Genomic DNA, 17,918 nt, shown 5'->3' with positions numbered 1-17,918 from the left:
AATGGGGCGAGACCATGGAATTAAATTTTTCATTTTATATATTTTTAAGTAATTTAAATAGCTACTTGTGGCTAGTGGCTACTGTACTGGACAACACAGGGAATGTAAAAAGTAAGTTAAAAGGTGAAAGATGAATTAGAAGATTGGTTAATGAATGTCAGCTTCCTGGTTTTGGTATTGTCCTACAGTTATAAAAGATGTCACGTTTGGGTGAAGCGGGGTGAAGAGCACATGGACTCTTCGTACTGTTTGTATCTTCCTTTGAGTCTATAATTATTTTAAAAATAAAAAAGTTTTTAAAAGCGAATTTAGGGAATTCCCTGGTGGTCCAGGGGTTAGGACTCCACACATTCACTGCCGAGGGCCAGGGGTGTGGAGGGCAGAAAGAGAACCTGGACCAGACTGTAAAGGAATTTTCTATGCCTAATGAATGTGTTCAGATTTTATCTTAAAATCAGTGGTTCTCGAATAGCAATCCAAGAAACTAGCCTAGCACCACTGGCCTGAAGTAAAATGAAGTCCCCCGGTCTACAGTAAAATAGAAAAAAGGACAATGCAGTTAGGATATTTTTTCTTTTTTATTGGTAATATAACTTACATACAATAAGTCACTAACTTAAGTTCACTGCTCCATGCTTTTTTGCAGGCCACGGCAGCGAAAGCCCGTGATCCTAACCACTAGGCCACCAGGGAACTCCTCATGCATTTTTATACATGAATACAACCATGTAACCACCACTCTGATCAATATATAGAACATTACCAGCATCTCAAAAGGCTCTTTCGAGGTCACTGCCACTTAATTCCCTGAAGTTTCTTTTAAAAATATATATTCAGGGATTTCCCTGGCAGTCTGGTGGTTAAGACTTTGCCTTCCAATGCAGGGGGTGCAGGCTCGATCCCTGGTCGGGGAGCTAAGATCCCACATGCCTTGTGGCCAGAAAACCAAAACCTAAAACAGAAGCAATACTGTAACAAATTCAATAAAGACTTTAAAAATGGTCCATATCAAAAAATAAAAAATAAAAAATAAAAAATAAAAAATAAAAATATATATATATATATATATATATATATATATATTGAAAGAAGAATATATATTTCCAAAGAAGACATACAAATGACCAACAGGTATGTGAAAAGATGCTCAACATCATTAATCATCAGGTAAATGCAAATCAAAACCACAAAGAGATCTCACTTCACACCTGTTAAAATGGCTATTATCAAAAAGTCGAAAGATAAGTGTTGGTGAGGGTGTGGAGAAAAGGGAACCCTCTTGTACTGTTGGTGGGAACATAAACTGGTACAGCCATTATGGAAAACAGCATGGAGGTTCCTCAAAAAATTAAAAATAGAACTACCATATGTTCCAGCATCACACTTCTGGGTATATATCCAAAGGAAATAAATCACTATCTCAAAGAAATCTCTGTACTCTATTCATTGCCGCATCATCCACAGTAGCCAAGATATGGAAACAACCTAAGTGTCCATTGACAGATGAATGGGTAAAGAAAATACTGTACTATATGAATGTATTATTTTGTATATTGTATGTGATATATATATATGTGTATGTATATATCATTCGGCCTTAAAAAAAGGGAAATCCTGACACTTGTAACAACATGGATCAGCCTGAAGGACATTATGCTAAATGAAATAAGCCAGACACAGACAAACAAACACTGTATGATCTCACTTATATGTGGAAACTAAAAAAGTCGAACTCATAGTAACAGAGGGTAAAATTGTTGTTACCAGGGGCCAGGGGGTGGAGGAAATGGTCAAAGTGTACAATCAGTTATACACTGAAAAAGTTCTGAAGACCTAATGTACAGCATGGTGACTACAGTTAATATAAGGTATTGTATATTTGAAATTTGCTGAGAGAAAATCTTAATTGTTCTCACCACAAACGGTAGCTATGTGAGGTGACGGATGTGTTAATTAGCTTGACTGTGGTAATCATTTCACAATGTATACTTATATCAAAGCATTATTTTATACACCTTAAATATATGTAATTTTTATTTGTCAATCATACCTCAATAAAGCTGGAAAAAATATATGTATATATTCAGAAGTGTGCTACTACCTCATACATTGCTGGCGGGAATGTAAAATGGTGTGGTCACTTTGGAAAACAGTCTGGCAGTTCCTCAAATAGTTAAACACAGAGTTGCCATATAATCCCGCAATTCCACCTAGGTATATACCCAAGAGAATTGAAAACACATGTTCACACAAAAACTTGTACATGGATATTTGTAGCAGCAATGTTCATAATAGTTTAAGAGTTGGAACAAGCGAAATGTCCTCAAATGACAATAAAATGTGATATATCCACACAATGGAATATTATTCAGCAATAAAAAGACATGAAGTACTGATACATGCTACAGCATGGGTGATCGTTTATATTATAAACATTAAATGAAAGAAGTCTGACACAAAATGTCACATATTGTGACCTTTATATATTCCATTTATAAGAAACGTCCATAACAGGTAAACCCATAGAGAAAGAAAGTGGTTGCCAGGGGCTGAGAAGGATGGGGAGTGAATGCTAATGAGGAAGGTGGAGGGGGGGTGGTGGTCTTTGGGGGATGATGAAATGTTCTAAAATTAGATAATGGTGATGGTTGCACAACTCCGTAAACATACTAAAAACCATTGAATTACTCTTTAAATGGTAAACTTCATGGTATGTGAATTATATCTCAATCAAGATCTTAAATTAAAAAAAACTGTTTGGGCTTCCCTGGTGGCGCAGTGGTTGAGAATCTGCCTGCCAATGCAGGGGACACGGGTTCGAGCCCTGGTCTGGGAAGATCCCACATGCCACGGAGCAACTGGGCCCGTGAGCCACAATTACTGAGCCTGTGCGTCTGGAGCCTGTGCTCCGCAACAAGAGACGCCGCGATGGTGAGAGGCCCGCGCACCGCGATGAAGAGTGGTCCCCACTTGCCGCAACTAGAGAAAGCCCTCACACAGAAACGAAGACTCAACACAGTCATAAATAAATAAAGAAAAGAACGTGAATTTCTTTAAAAAAAAAAAAAACTGTTTGATAGAAGTCTCTTTGGGTAATTTGAAACTCTCTACCCATTCATCTTTTTCACCACTTTGTACATCTGCTTTCTTTCAGCATATAATTTCAAAATTATACTTAGTCACCAGTCATCCCCAATTTCCCTAATACAGGGAAAATGTGAAGCCACCAAAAAGTACTGGCATTTATTTAAGAGAAGATTTAGTTTAACTTTCAGTGGCAAGTTGCATTTTCTTCCCACCAAGAAGCAATTTAGTGGTAAAGGTTAATTTTAATTGTGTCTTTAGATACTATGAAGAGAAAAACCTAATTCTTATAAAAATTTCAAGTTGGAATTAAAGTGTCTTAACTGAAAATATTTTACGGCACATTGCTTAAACATCCTTTGTCCATGGGTTGAGAAAGATCTTTTCAATCTCTGTATTCGTCTTGCTGCTGTTGAATGCATTCCTAAGCATTTTACAATTACTTAAAATGTTTTAAGAGTGGCTATGTAGATATGCAATTTTAAAATATGTTCCATTTCTTTATAAGAGATCTATAATAAATCTTTAGTCCTCTCCAATCAAAATGATTTACACTACTGAACTAGAATATGATCCACAGAAATTACAACACAATTAAGCATTAATTCTTGGTCTGGGTCACAGTCATTAAAATGTTAGGCCATAGGCAATGTTATGTTCTGTTTTTTACTTAAGGTGGGCATTTCTCCATGTCATTCAAAATTGTGATTACAGCATTTATGTTTAGTATCTTGGATATACGTACGCTATCATCTTATTTAGTGCTTTGAGGCATCTTTGCTCTCTGTATTTTGCTAGATGAGCTACTATTTGCATTTATCTTCTCCAGCATTTTAGGTTAATAACCTCCTACCTGGTCTACGGGGTTCAACTCATTAAATATTGAAATCTGGCATGTATGTATTAATAGTGGGAATAGCACAGGGGTGCTTTTCACACCCAAAAGAATCCTTCCTCTATACACGTGGTTTCAGCAGCTGCTTTCCATCTTGGTGGGAACTTGAGGAACTGTTTATGAGTGTGCTGTGTTGTCTTCTGCTTTCTCTAACTGCTATCAGAAGTTCTAATTTTCTCTGCCGTTAAAGAAATACTACGTCCTTTAACGATGTCTGTTGGCTCCCACCATCATGTTGGGTGCAATCAGTCATGGAGTTTTCATAAATGCCAATCTTGAGATGCTATGACATATATAGGAATATGAAATAATGAAGTCCTGCTTTTACTGTGCAGTTGAGTGAAACTATATTTCAAGAAAAAGAAATAAGCCAAGGGCATAGTAATTTGCTGAATGCAGTTTTAAATTTTTATTTTTAAGCTACACAAGTAACCTGTTTGTATAAAAAACATGTTTTTATTGAGATATAATTGACATATAACATTATGTTAGTTTCAGGTATATAACATAATGATTTGATATTTGCATATATTGCAAAATGCTCACCACAATAAGTCTAGATAACATCCATCACCACACAGAGTTACAAAATTTTTTCTTGTGAAGAGAAGTTTTAACATCTACTCTCTTAGCAACTTCCAAATATTCAATACAGTATTATTTTAAAAATCATTTCTGAAGAGTCTAGAAATGTATAAAGTTAAATGGGAAAGTTATTTAGCTCTATAATTGCACTCTTCAGGAATAACCACTGTAAACAGCTCGGCATTTTTTAGACCTTTTCCTTGCTCTTGCCCATACAAACTACAAATATTGATACTTCTGGCTCAGAAACTATATCATAATTAAATTCAAAGAGAACTCCATGCTTTCAGGCTTTTTTTTTTTTAATTCAGTTGCAAAAATAATCCTTGCTCTTTGTAAAAATTTTAAACAGCACAGATGTACATGAAGTACCAGTGCCCTTCTGCTCTTAACAGTCTGGTGGTATCAATTCCAGATATTTTTCCTATGTATGTCCAAGCAATTATTTATGTACATATTAGTAACTGTTATACTGAAAGAGCAGGACACATAAAATGCAAATAGTATAAAATATCTTCCAGTCCCAGTTCAAATCTCCTCTGTTGGGTGATCCTGCTCCTTGGATAAAATTTAGGGCAGATCCCATGACTCTACTGGTCACAATTACATAATAAAAATCCTCTAGTCATTTCTAGTCACAAAATAATCCATTGAGAATGTATCAGTACAGTTCCTTTAATGGAGGTAATGCCTCCCGCCACACAATCTCTTGCACTCTCCCCACCTGCCTTCTGCCTCTGTCCTTACAGCCCCAGTCTCTTTCTGCTGAGGTGCCCTTGCCCCTGTCAGGAAGGCCTGTAGCACAGTGACCAGACCAGCTCCCTCCTGACATAATGTGGACCCACACCTGGTCCACAGAAACACATACCTCTTTAATGCAACAACTCCTAGAAATTAACCGCAAGTATGTATGTGGCAGAAGACATTTATTCAAGGATATTCAAGTAACAAAAGACACGGAAATGCTCATCAAAAGGAGACTGATTAAATATGTCACAGTATCATGTTGAACCCCTGAAACTGCCCATATGCGATATTTTCTCCCTCTAGAAACTACAATTTCAGATGGTTCAACCTAATAGCTCCACCCAGACAATGTAGTTATATGTACTGATAGTCAATTTTATTTATTTATCTATTTATTTATTTACCTATTTATTTGTTATGGGCTGTATTGTATCTCCCCCAAATTCACATGTTGAAGTCCTAATGCCCAATACTTCAGACTGTGACTGTATTTGAGGATAGGATCTTTAAAGAGGTAATTAAGTTAAAATGGGGTCATTAGGGTAGGCCCTAATCCAAGATGACTGGTGTCCTTATAAGAAAAGGAGATTAGAATGCAGACCACACAGACATAGGGAGGACCACGTGAGGAGAAAGCAACCATCTACAAGCCAAGGAGAGGCTTCAGAAGAAACTAAACCTGCTGACACCTTAATCTTGGATTTTGAGCCTCAAGAACTTTAAGAAAATTAATTTTTCTTGTTTAAGCCATCCAGCCTGTGTATTTTGTTATGGCAGCCCTAGCAAATAAGTAAATAAATAAATAAATAAGTAAATAAATATTGATTAATAAATAAATGTTACAAGTAAACTTGTATATAATACCTATCCTTTGGGATGGGGAGGAAAACATATGTTAATAAATGATGCACAGAATTTCTCTGGAAGGACTGCCTTTGAGGAAGGGAAATGGGGGACACAGTACACAGGAGACCTAGTGTATATCTTCAAATGCAATTTTAATTTTTGCCACATGTATGCATTATGAATTAATTTTTGTCTTTCTAATAAATGCATTTAAGGCTATAATATTTCCTCAAGGTACAACTTTGTCCACAGCCCATAAATTTTGATAGGTAATATTTTCAAGTTATTAATTTCTAAATAGTATACAGTGTCACTTAAATATTAAATTATTTTTTAAATGCTATACTGAAAAACAAAAAAATAAACATTACCCCTAACCACATCCCTTTTTTCAAGGAGGAAAATCAAAGTCCCCATTACCACCTATTCATTCTACCCTCTCCCAGTTGGTAATCAATTTGACATCAATTTTCTTGATCTTTCTACAGAGTTATTTACATATATGTATTATCACATGCACAAATTTTTTTATAAAAATTAAATCATGCTCTATGTCACTCTGAAATCTGCTTTATTTTTACTTAGAAATACATTATGGACATCTTTCTAGTAAGTACATATCAATTTAACTTACTCTTTCTAATACCTGCATAGCACTGTGTAACATGGATGAGCCATCATTTATTTAGCTGTTACCCAGTGATGAATACTCTTTATCCCTCTTTCTTTTTTATTTATTTTATTTTATTTTTAAAATTTTTATTGGGGTATAGTTGATTTACAATGTTGTTATCTCTCTTCCTTTTTTACTTCTGGGTTTTGTTTTGTTTTGTTTGCTATTAAAAACAATGCTGACAAAAAAAGGGTACAATCAACATCTTTTAAATTTTTCAGTCCAAAGCAACACAAAATATCTTATTATTGCTTAACTTGCATCTCCTTGAGGACTAGTGAGGCTGAATACCCTTTCATATGTTATAAATCATTTATATTTCTTTTTTCCATGATTTGCTTGTTTTTATTACCTTGACTTTTTCTTCCTTGTAATTTCAACTTTTATATCCTCTTCAAACTTAAGTAAAGTAAAAAGCTTTCCAAGAAGTTATATTTCTTCTTTTTTGGTTCCACTTTTGTTAAGAGTGTGTGTGTGTGTGTGTGTGTGTGTGTGAGAGAGAGAGAGAGAGAGAGACAGAGAGAGAGAGAACTATTTCCTTGCATTACAACTGGCAATAAGAAATTTTCAATTTTCAGAATTTGAGATTTTCTGTGTAGCCCTGTTACATATTTTTGTTAAGTGTTATATGAGTATTTGAGAAGAGTGTGTATTTTTAGCTCCTTAGGTATAAAGTTTTATCAACTATTTTAAATTAAATGTTTGTTGTCTGGAATTAAATTTTGATAACAAATTACTATGCATTTTCTTCCATTCAACATTTGCCTGGAGTATGTATGTGTGTATTTTATTTTTAACCTTTCTGCATTATTTTGTTTATATATGTCTAAAATAACACAAATCTGGAGATTTGTTTCTACATAATTTAAGAGCTTTTTTAAAAAAAATGAGAACGTATTACAGTCACATTTATTGTAACTATTGCTACATCTGGTCATATTTTGCTTTTTTTCTCTTCCCTCCTCCACTAAGTTTTTACTTTTCCTTGTCTGGCTTTTTGTTTATTTTCCTCAATATCTTCTTTCCTTCTATATCTATTCTATTCATAAATATCCTTAACAATTTTAAGAAACATACTGTAGTGGACATTTGTTAGACATTTTCTCCTCTCCACTCCATGAACTTCCCCAATTCTCACTTAGGTATGTACCCCTCCCCAGCACAGCCCTTGTGCTTCAGTAGTAGGCCTTGGCAGGTCTTGGCAAATGATTTTTTTTCTGACAACAGTGACTGGTCTCTGACCTATCCAATCAAAGCAAAGCTCAGGACTTTTCTTTGATGATGTGGGTAGCTGTGCCCTTTCTCTCTCCAATTTAAAGAGAAAGCAGGTAATTCCAAATACTGAACTTGCAGACATCTTGCAAAAGAGGGAAGAAAGAAAGCCTGAGGATGAAATTGACAAAGAAAAGCAAAGCTGAGAGGATAAAGCTGACAGAAAAGGAATCACATATCAATAACTTAAGATATACTAATATTAAATTTAAACAAATTTTCTTCCTATTAAAAATAGTATCTATGGTCTCCTCTTCTACCACTACAGAAGTTTTAACACACTCTAATTCTTACCCACCAAATGCCCATCATCTCCCCTCTGCTAAAGACTTACTGAAATTGTGCAGAATTTTAGTTCTAGAGTATTAGTTCTCCTCCTAGATATATATTTCATGTCCAACAGCTCATAGTTTTCTTCTTTGTTCTTTTGTACCATATTTTGGAAGAACTCCTTGGTCTGATCTTCTAGTTCATTAATTCAGTCATGCTGCTATTCAGCCTGCTATTAAAGTTTTTATTTCAGAAAATATGTTTTCAATTTCCAAAAACTGTCTTGTTCTTGTTTCTTTTTCATAGCACCCCATTGTTATTTTATGGAAATTATATTACCTAAAACCTTTCAGGATATTTTTGAATAACAAATGTTATCTTTTATCTATTATAGTCAATTTGTTTTCTCAAAAATCAATTCCTCTGTTTGTTCAGCTTGGTGTCCCTCTTTCACCCTCTTGAGTTTCCTTAAATATTTAGTGAGTCTTGGTTAATCGAACTGATAGCTAAAGTTGGTTTCCCCAGCACAGTGGTTCTCAACTCTGGATGCACTGTAGAAATCATCTTTTAAAAAAAAAAAAAAAAAGAAAAGCTCCCTAGGTGATTTTAATGGGCATCCACCACTAACAACCACTGCTTTAATATATGTGAATATCACTCTTCTCCCCGTCATGAAAGTGTATGCTGATTATGAGAGTGCTGGCTATCTAGAGTATCATGCAGAGATGGAGGGGAGCAGCTAGATGGGTAACTTTGGAAGGAAGGAGCCCTACATTCACAGGGGCAGTCATAAGTTCTCTGAGGTATAACCCTGATTCTCTCTCTGGCCCTCAAGCCCAAGATGGAGATACACCCGATTTATATAAATAAGTTCTAGTAGCTTAGCCCACGAGTAAACACTGTAATTAGCTATTCTAATTAGGCCTAGTACAGTTGTTCTAAAATCCAGTAACTAATTACGTTTTGACCACTGTTACCATCTGAATATTTGCATCCCCCCCCCAAATTCATATGCTGAAATCCTAATCCCTAAGGTGATAGTATTAAGAGGTGGGACCTTTAGGAGATGATTAGGTCATGAGGGCAGAGGCCTCATGAATGGGATTGGTGCCCTTATAAAACAAGGCCCAGAGAAGTCGCTTGCCCCTTCCACCTTGTGAGGATGCAGCAAGAAGTAGGCGGTCTGCAACTCAGAAGAAGGCCTTCACCAGAATCCAACCATGCTGCCACCCTGATCTGGACTCCCAGCCTCCAGAAATGTGAGAAATAAATTTCAGTTGTTTATAAGCCACCCAGTCTATGGTATTTTTGTTACAACAACCAAAATGGACTAAGACAACCAACCTCAACTTTTCAAAGTCTCTGATTTTTTAGGGTTTTCCAGAATTGTGTTGGCAAAACTCACTTTTCTAGTGTTTCTCCTTTAAGCCTGTATCAGGTTGCAGATTTCTCAATGCTATAAGGTTTGTCATCAACCTGCTCCTATATGCTTTTCATTTCTCCTAAAGTCCTCAATGTTTTTCGTCTTTAGATGACACCTCTCCCAGCTTTTCAACACTAATAAGGATATGTCCTTATTCTCCCATTTTCTTATTCTTCTTGTTATTTAACTGGATTTTTTTCATTATACAAATAAAACACCCTTATATTAAACTACTCCGATCATTCTGAAGGATTTAAGTTGTAAAAGTAGTAGTCTTCTCCACCAACTGCCCTCCTCAAATTTCCTATTAACACTCTTTAGTACTTTCTTACTTTTTGGCACTGTAAGATGCTCCAGACTCATCTTGTGACATATATCCTACTGTTTCTCTGGAGAAGCCTGACTAATATAGTGGGTAATCAGTGAGCATGCTGCTAAAGGAATGAGTGACAGGGGTAAGGTGCAGGAGCTTTTTAAAGCTCCTCAAGTGATTCTGAGGCACGGCCACTGTAATCAGTAATACAGATTCTCTCAAGTTCCCCATGTTCTTCACCTCACATTAATGAATGAATGGTAGAGTGGAATGAGACTAGCCTTTGATATCAGACTGAGGATCAAATCTCAAAGTTGACATTTACTAGCTATTTGGTTTTAAAAATAAGTGTTCCTTGAAGTCTTAGCACCCTCACATTTAAAATTGGGAGATTATCACCAACCCCTTAAAGAACTCTTAGGAGTTTACATGATAATACCTTTTTTTGTGTGTTTTTTTTGTTTTTTGTTTTTGTTAGTTTCTGCTTTATAACAAAGTGAATCAGTTATACATATACATATGTTCCCATATCTCTTCCCTCTTGCATCTCCCTCCCTCCCACCCTCCCTATCCCACCCCTCTAGGTGGTCACAAAGCACAGAGCTGATCTCCCTGTGCTATGCGGCTGCTTCCCACTAGCTATCTATTTTACATTTAGTAGTGTATATATGTCTATGCCACTCTCTCCCCCGTCACATCTTACCCCTCCCCCTCCCCATATCCTCAAGTCCATTCTCTAGTAGGTCTGTGTCTTTATTCCCGTCTTGCCACTAGGTTCTTCATGACCTTTATTTTCCCTTAGATTCCATATATATGTGTTAGCATACTGTATTTGTTTTTCTCTTTCTGACTTACTTCACTCTGTATGACAGACGATAATACATTTAATGGATCAAGCAAAGTGTCTGGTATGTAGCAAGAGCTAAAGACACTTTACTTGCCTTTCTTCCATTTCCCCCCTAATTCACTGGGAAGACGAAGGTCATCTGGTTCACGTTCCTTAATTGGATCCTACATTTATCATAACAGACCTCTGTCTATACATCTGTCCTTTCAGCCTACCAGAACATCCTAAAGCTAATTCCACCATCTGTGGAGAGAGATTCTATACTCGATTCTTTCCTCTTTAGTACTATATTCCCTCCTTAACCATTTCCCTCTTGTTTCCAAAATACAAAGAGTTTCCTCATATTAAACTGGAATTTACTGCCTTTTCTGTCTATCATTCCGTTTCTTTCCTCCTTTCCTATGAAACTTCTCACCTTTCCTTCACTGGCCAATCTCTCCTAAACCCCATGGCAGTATGCCTTCTGATTGCTCCTGCCAACCCAAACTGCTTTCTTAGAGGTCAGGGACTATTTTTCACCAAGTCAAAGGTCTTCTCCTCTCTGCAGGATTTGAGGCTGCTGATCTCTGCCTTTTCTTGAAATTCTCTCTCCCAGGCTGTCTTTCTCTCTCCAATTATGCATCATCTTTCTCTAACATGAATCCTTGTCTTTCTCTCACTTTGACTTCCAAGGCTGAATGCTTTTTTCTATTTGCTTTTTCCCTGCAAAGTTTCAAATTGTTCCTGTGTAAAAGCTGTTATGTTTTTTTACAATAAAGCTATATTTCAACACTGATCTTGTTCCAAATCTTTGGTTAGGCAAAGCTCTCTTCAGAACAATTCATTTCAAAACCAATAAACAAGAAGAGTCTGTTTGCAACATGTCAAATGGCCTTGCCTCTTAAGAGACCTATTTCCAATTTCTCCATTTTATCGACGACACCAAAATTTTAACATGGCTTTAAACTCAAAAGTAACCTTCAGATCTTCTCACCGAATCCTATCAATTTGTTTCACAATGTTCTTCTCATGTTTGTCACTACCACCTTAGATGGGTCCCCATTTTACACAGGTCTGGCTCTTTTTTGCTCCCAGTCTTTTCCCTATTCTCCAATGTTTCATTCATCTTTCCATTGCACTGTATCCCATCACATGCCTGTCCTGCTCCAGAATCTACAGTACCATTTTCCAACATCTACTGTATCAAATCCAAACTCTTGGATCCTACCTTTCATGACTCTACCTCACACTGCCTTCTTTATTGGCAGGGCTCACTCATCCACTTCTACCCAGTACAACACACAGAGGAGCAGGGTTATACAGCTGATCACATCATCTACTCTTCCCTCCTCCCCAGTTCAGACTGATTTTTCCCGGTGCTCCTTATCATCTAGTTTATTTTTTGCTAAATCTATGCTATTTTCCCACTGACACAACTTTTCCACTTTGCTCTGCTTATCCAAATCCTATTAACTCTTTAAAGCCCAGTGCAAATCTGTCCTCTTCTATAAAACCTTCCCTAACATTTCCAGCTAAGACTAAACCTTCTACCTTTGTTCTGGACTCTATCACTCCCACTTCTTAGCAATTTTGTTACAAAAGTATATCCTTTCTCTCATATATTATTAATCTCTCCTTCCCTATTAGTGCTTTTACATTAAAATGTATTATTCATTTTTTTCCCATTTAAAAGATTAAAAAAATTTTTTTTTCCTTTTCTGACCTTGCCACAGATTCTAGATGTTCCTATTCTCTTCTCTCTTCCCACCATCAGGCTCCTTGAACAAGTAGTTTATACTCACTGCCCTTTCTTCCTCACTTCCCATTCACTCTTCAACTCCCTGTTACATGGCTTTTATTCCTAAAACTGTTTACATCAAGCTCACACATCAAGATCTCCACACTGCCAGATCCTACGAACTCTGTAGGAAATATCTTGTTTTTGGCCTTCTGGCAATACCACCTCGCTCTTCCTTTGGACAGCTTCTCTGTCTCATTCCTGAGGTCTGATATGACTATCAAACATGGGCTCACCTCTGGGGTGGGCACAGGGCTGACCAACAAGACTCTGTGCACAAGGAGGAATACTGGCTGAGGCTGAGTTAGCCCCACAGACCCATGTGATCCTAGAAGCTGCTTTCTCTGGTCTTCCCAAGGCTTCATTATTCTACCTTCCTTCACTTCCATGAACTTACCAGTATCTATCCATAAATCCCCCTTTTCTGCTTAAGTTAGCCAAAGACAATTTCTGTTGCTTTAACCAAAGAGAAATTGATCCTGCAATTGGAGTAGAGGTAGAAGTGGTACCTCTCATGGTTACACTACAAATTTCTTCTCCCTGTCACCTTCACTACAGGCTTCTGCTGTTTAAGAAATTACAGTAGCTAAGGGGAGACTGCTTTTGCCAAGGGACCCAATAATGGCTTCATTAATTTGGAGGGAAGGCTGTCTGGGGCTCCTCATGCAGCCAGGTAATAGACAAAAGGGAAGTCACAAAGAGCATAGGTGGGAACTGGGAGAACCCTGGGGCACCTCTATTTACTAATACTAGCAGCAAAATTACCACGCTACTGCTACATTACACAGACAAGGTCTGCCAGGGCTCAGACCTCTCAGGAATAAAAGTTTGCAAACCACACATGTCTGACTCCAAAGTCCATGCTCTTTAACATACCACTTTCTACCACGACAATCTACTGGTAGCTCCTTAATCAAGAAATGCCCTCTCTCATTTCCATGCCTTTGCACCTATCACTTTGTTTGGAATGCTCATATCAACTTTCCAACTGGGAACTCCTAATTATCCTCTTTGAAACTTTCTCTGATCCCTAGAGGTTAGTCCCAAACATCCTGACATAATACATACTCTACAATATCTTAACAGGAAATACACTCTATATGCTTATTGGCTATTCCCACTGGACCGTAAGCTTCTAAATGGTAGACACCACATCTTCCATATTTGTATGCTCAACAATTAGTACTCAGTATGGGAGTAATAAATGTCTATTGAAGGAATATCTGGTTTTTCTTAATTTTACGTGGTATTAATCACTGCATCATCAATTTTGAGTACTTACGTTTAAATTAGCTAATGAATATTGTGTTCAGTCCCTTATTTGATATGATGCTCTCCAATCCTCCCAGTAAGTCTAAAAACTTCTTGAGAGCTGAGTCCACACCATTTACTACTTCTGTATTCTCTTTAGCGCCTAAGAGTACTGGACACATGGTAAGCACTCAATAAATACTTGATGAACTGAATTAAAAACAGGATATTAGCACATTAATAGGAGCAACTTATTATGCCCTACTGATCTAATTAAAAGATCTGGACTTCTGAAGTAGTGCAATTGTACCCGTATGGAAAATTTAACGAGAAAAAGAAAAATTATCTAATTGGACAGTTAACAGCTTTTCTCTTAGAGTTCCACAAATATTTTACAGATAACAAGAGTCGACTTCCAGAGCTCAGAATAAAAGACTCAAGGTATAGATCTCCATGCATATTGGAAGGATGATTACATGTTTAAGCGATCTATCATAACCATAATTACTTAAATTCCACTAATCCTTAATAAATCCATAATAGGAGTCTAGGACATAAAAATATTTAATAGTGAAATAAATTAATGCCAAATCAACCTATGCTAAAGATGTATATGGTTATCTTTGCATAATATATAACACAACATTTACTCATTTCACAAACATTTTTTGAGTGCCTACTAATAAGTGCTATGTTAGGTCCCAGAAGTACAAAGATGAAGAGAACACAGTTGCTATGTTCACGGGGTTCTAGCTCCACATGCTGCAATGGTATTTAAGAATACAGTGTGAATTGTACCTCCTGGAGCTCTCAATGTGGACGCTTTAGGGGTAGCAGGCTCATGGAGAAGGTGGATAAACACATACTCAACGGCAATGTGATTAGTGTTAACACAGAAATAAGTACAAGCTGTTATGGGGCCACAGAAGAGAAAATAATCAACCTACTGAAGAAGTCAGGAAAATACATGGAAGAAACTGACATCCATACATGAATTCAATGTGAGTTAAGGTGTGAGGAAGCTACCACGACAGAAACATCTGGGATGGAATCAAACCTGAAACTATGGTTGCAAGCAGAGTGGGGAGGTTTCAAAGCAAATCAATCCAACTCACAGCAAACTGCTGTGGAAGAGTGAAAAATAACATACTCCTTGCCGTTAAGTTTGAGAATAATGAAACACATGTACAAAAGAAGTTATAAATAAATTTATTAAAGAAAAAGAAAGTTAAACTACCACATGATGTAACCACAAAGGGAGTCTTTTAAACAATATGTGGATTAAAATTTCAAAGGGAGCCAATCACTAAAGAGAAAGAGCTGTCCAGGAAAACCTTCATTAAAGTTTAGGGTTAGAACTGTTGTCACTGGGGAGAGGGAGCACAGGGAGGGGCATCCATATGCTGAGAAAGACCAATGTCATTAACAAAAGCAGGGATCTGAACTGCATATCTGTGGGACCACAACGAGGCTCATGTTGGGAAGTAGTGGGGGGAAAGCTGGACACATGCGTGAAGGCCTAATTTAGAAGAGCCTGGAACGCAAGCCTAGTAGATTGGACATTGTTCTAGACACATAGTAGTTCTCAACCCTGACTGCTGAATAGAAACACCTGGGGAGCTTTAAAAAATACACCTACAGCTGAGGTTAACCCCACATCAAAAGTAAGAGACTCTCTGGGGCAAGCAGTCTGGGCATTAAAATGTAAAAGTACATAAGATGATTCTACTGTATAGTCCAGACTGAGAACCACTGGGTTAGAGGATAAAAAGGTAAGACATGAAAGATATGGTTAAGACCCAAGCTTGATTCACTCTCTGTTTATAAGCAACAATTTTGAGCTGACTGCCTGTGGAAGCTTATCTCCTAACTTGAGTTAAACATTCTCAGTTTTCTTGTTTCTTTTCCCTTGTTGACAATGCTAAGGTCTGAAAATAGGAAAACAGCAGATCAATTTCTCTTACCTGCCTATTTCACTGACTGCACAGTCTGCAACTTTAGAATTTTATTTCCATGAAATAAAATTCATGGAATTTTATTTATAGCATTTCAATCCTATGCTGCCCTTGAATCCCTGCAATGAGGTGCTTTTATTCCAAAGAATGTTCTAGGCTGCATGCATGTCTGGATTTTATAAAACTTCTTTTTTAAATATAGAGAGAATGTAATACCTATGTATAAAAAAAGTCATACTGCTTAGATTAGAGCAAAACGTGAGATTAAGTTCTTCTTTACACTGTTCCTGAGACAGGATACTGTTCCTGGTTTCAGAAGTGCAATGATTACAAAGTACTTTGCTTATTTTGTAACAATTACTTTTAAAGTACTTCGCAAATAAAGGGAAACACCAAATGTATCCCATACAGCAACTCTGTACTACATTAAACACGCGTCCTGTGCAGGAGGAAAAAGTCATCAAAGTGATTAGAGTGCATGACAGCCTGTTGATCCTTCAAAAAGCAGGTTTGCTGGTTTGCTTGATTGCTTTTTAAGAAAAAGCAAAGGTACAAATATGCTTCAGAATCCATGTTACTCGCGGAAGGGTTTATTCAAGAAATCTGTACTTTGATAAGTAAGCAACTGTCTTTTTTCCGCAAACTTAAGTTAGCCACAACTGTCTAGTTTTGTGTGGTGTTAGGTCAATATATCTACTTAATAGTAAAAACAGCATGAGAACGTAAGCTGGAAGTCTTTAGCTGGGATCCCACATATAGGTTTATGCATTCTCTTATTTCCAGATAAAGTTAATAAATTCAAAGGACCATATCCCACTGTAACCGTAGTGGGGGGAGGGGGAAGGGGACAGCGGGTATGGGAGAATCGTTCCTATTCAGAAAGGAAAAGAAAGGCTTCTAAAAAGAAGACGCAAGCCTAACTCTCCGACATAGGTGTCAGAGTTAAAAAGCAAGTCACAGGAGTCTGACCAGTGGGTCCGAAGGAAACTCGGAGGGCAAGGAAAGAAGAGGGAATGAAGGAAACAGGAAAAGGTGAAGAAGGCGGGCAAAGGCCATCCGGTATGAACCTGAATGCCCAGCTCTTTATGCACCCGGGGCAGCGTGGAGCCCTTCTCGCCCCGCGCGCATGTCGGGGGTCGGGACGCAGCGCGAGCCCCCCACGGGCCTGGCACCAGGGGACGCGGGGCGCCGGGAGGTCGAGGAGAAGAGGGGTGCGCGCACCTTCGGCGCTCGCGCCCCACTAGGCTCCGCACGCAGGGGTCCCCAGGAGGAAGACACACTCTGCGCAGCCCTCGCCTCCGGGAGCGGGGAAGGGGTGGGTGGAGCAGAGCCCGGAGCCGCCCCCCGGAGCCGCCCCCGCAGCCCCGGCCCCCGCCCCCCGCCCCGGCTGTCAGCGGCCCCCTCCAACAGTCACTCACCCCGGGGCTGCGTGGTCTCGGCCGCGGCGGCGGCGGCGGCGGCGGCGGCGACCCCAGCCTGGGTCATGATCCCAAGCGGGTTCCGCAGGGTTGTCCGACCGCCCGGGCGAATCTCTCAGTCTGCGGCCGCCGCCTGCTCCTCTGGGGCTGGGGGAGCGCGGGCCCAGGCCCTCCTCTCCCCCCGCCCCCGCCGCCTCTTCCTGCGGCCACTGCCGCAGCTGCGAGCCCGAGCCTTCAAGGCCGGAGACCCGGCGGCAGCGCGGCCTCAACTTTCCCAGCCCCCCTCCCCCCGCCCCTCCCGACCCCTCCCCCCGCCCCTCCCGCGGCCGCCGCTCGGCTCGCGAACAGCCTATCCTGGGTGCACCGAGGTCCCGCCTCTGCCACTCATGGCACCAATCCGATCCCGGGGAGGCTGCCGTGGTAGCCGATCAGAACCCGAGACGCCGTTGCGCTCGGCTAGAGGGCGGGAGGAGGTGGAGGGAAAAGTGAAGAGTGAACGGGCCTCTGGCGGCCCAATGAGGAGGGCCGGGGGGCGGAGGTGTGCAAGTTGGGTTGAAGGAAC

General features: G+C 39.0%; 1 protein-coding gene across 3 annotated transcripts in view; it reads right to left on the bottom strand.

Annotated features, from left to right (window-relative positions):
* The window catches only part of USF3 (upstream transcription factor family member 3), a 49,900-nt gene extending 32,275 nt beyond the window's left edge, over nt 1-17,625 (bottom strand). For all 3 annotated transcript variants that reach the window (XM_036850116.1, XM_036850115.1, XM_036850117.1), the window contains exon 1: nt 17,357-17,625. The gene's annotated coding sequence lies outside the window, so the exon portion shown is untranslated. The remainder of the gene's footprint in view (nt 1-17,356) is intronic.
* Between the last annotated feature and the right edge of the window lie 293 nt (nt 17,626-17,918).

This window comes from Balaenoptera musculus, chromosome 4, assembly GCF_009873245.2.
Source record: "Balaenoptera musculus isolate JJ_BM4_2016_0621 chromosome 4, mBalMus1.pri.v3, whole genome shotgun sequence".
NCBI lineage: Eukaryota > Metazoa > Chordata > Mammalia > Artiodactyla > Balaenopteridae > Balaenoptera > Balaenoptera musculus.
This window is presented reverse-complemented; position numbering and strand designations above follow the sequence as displayed.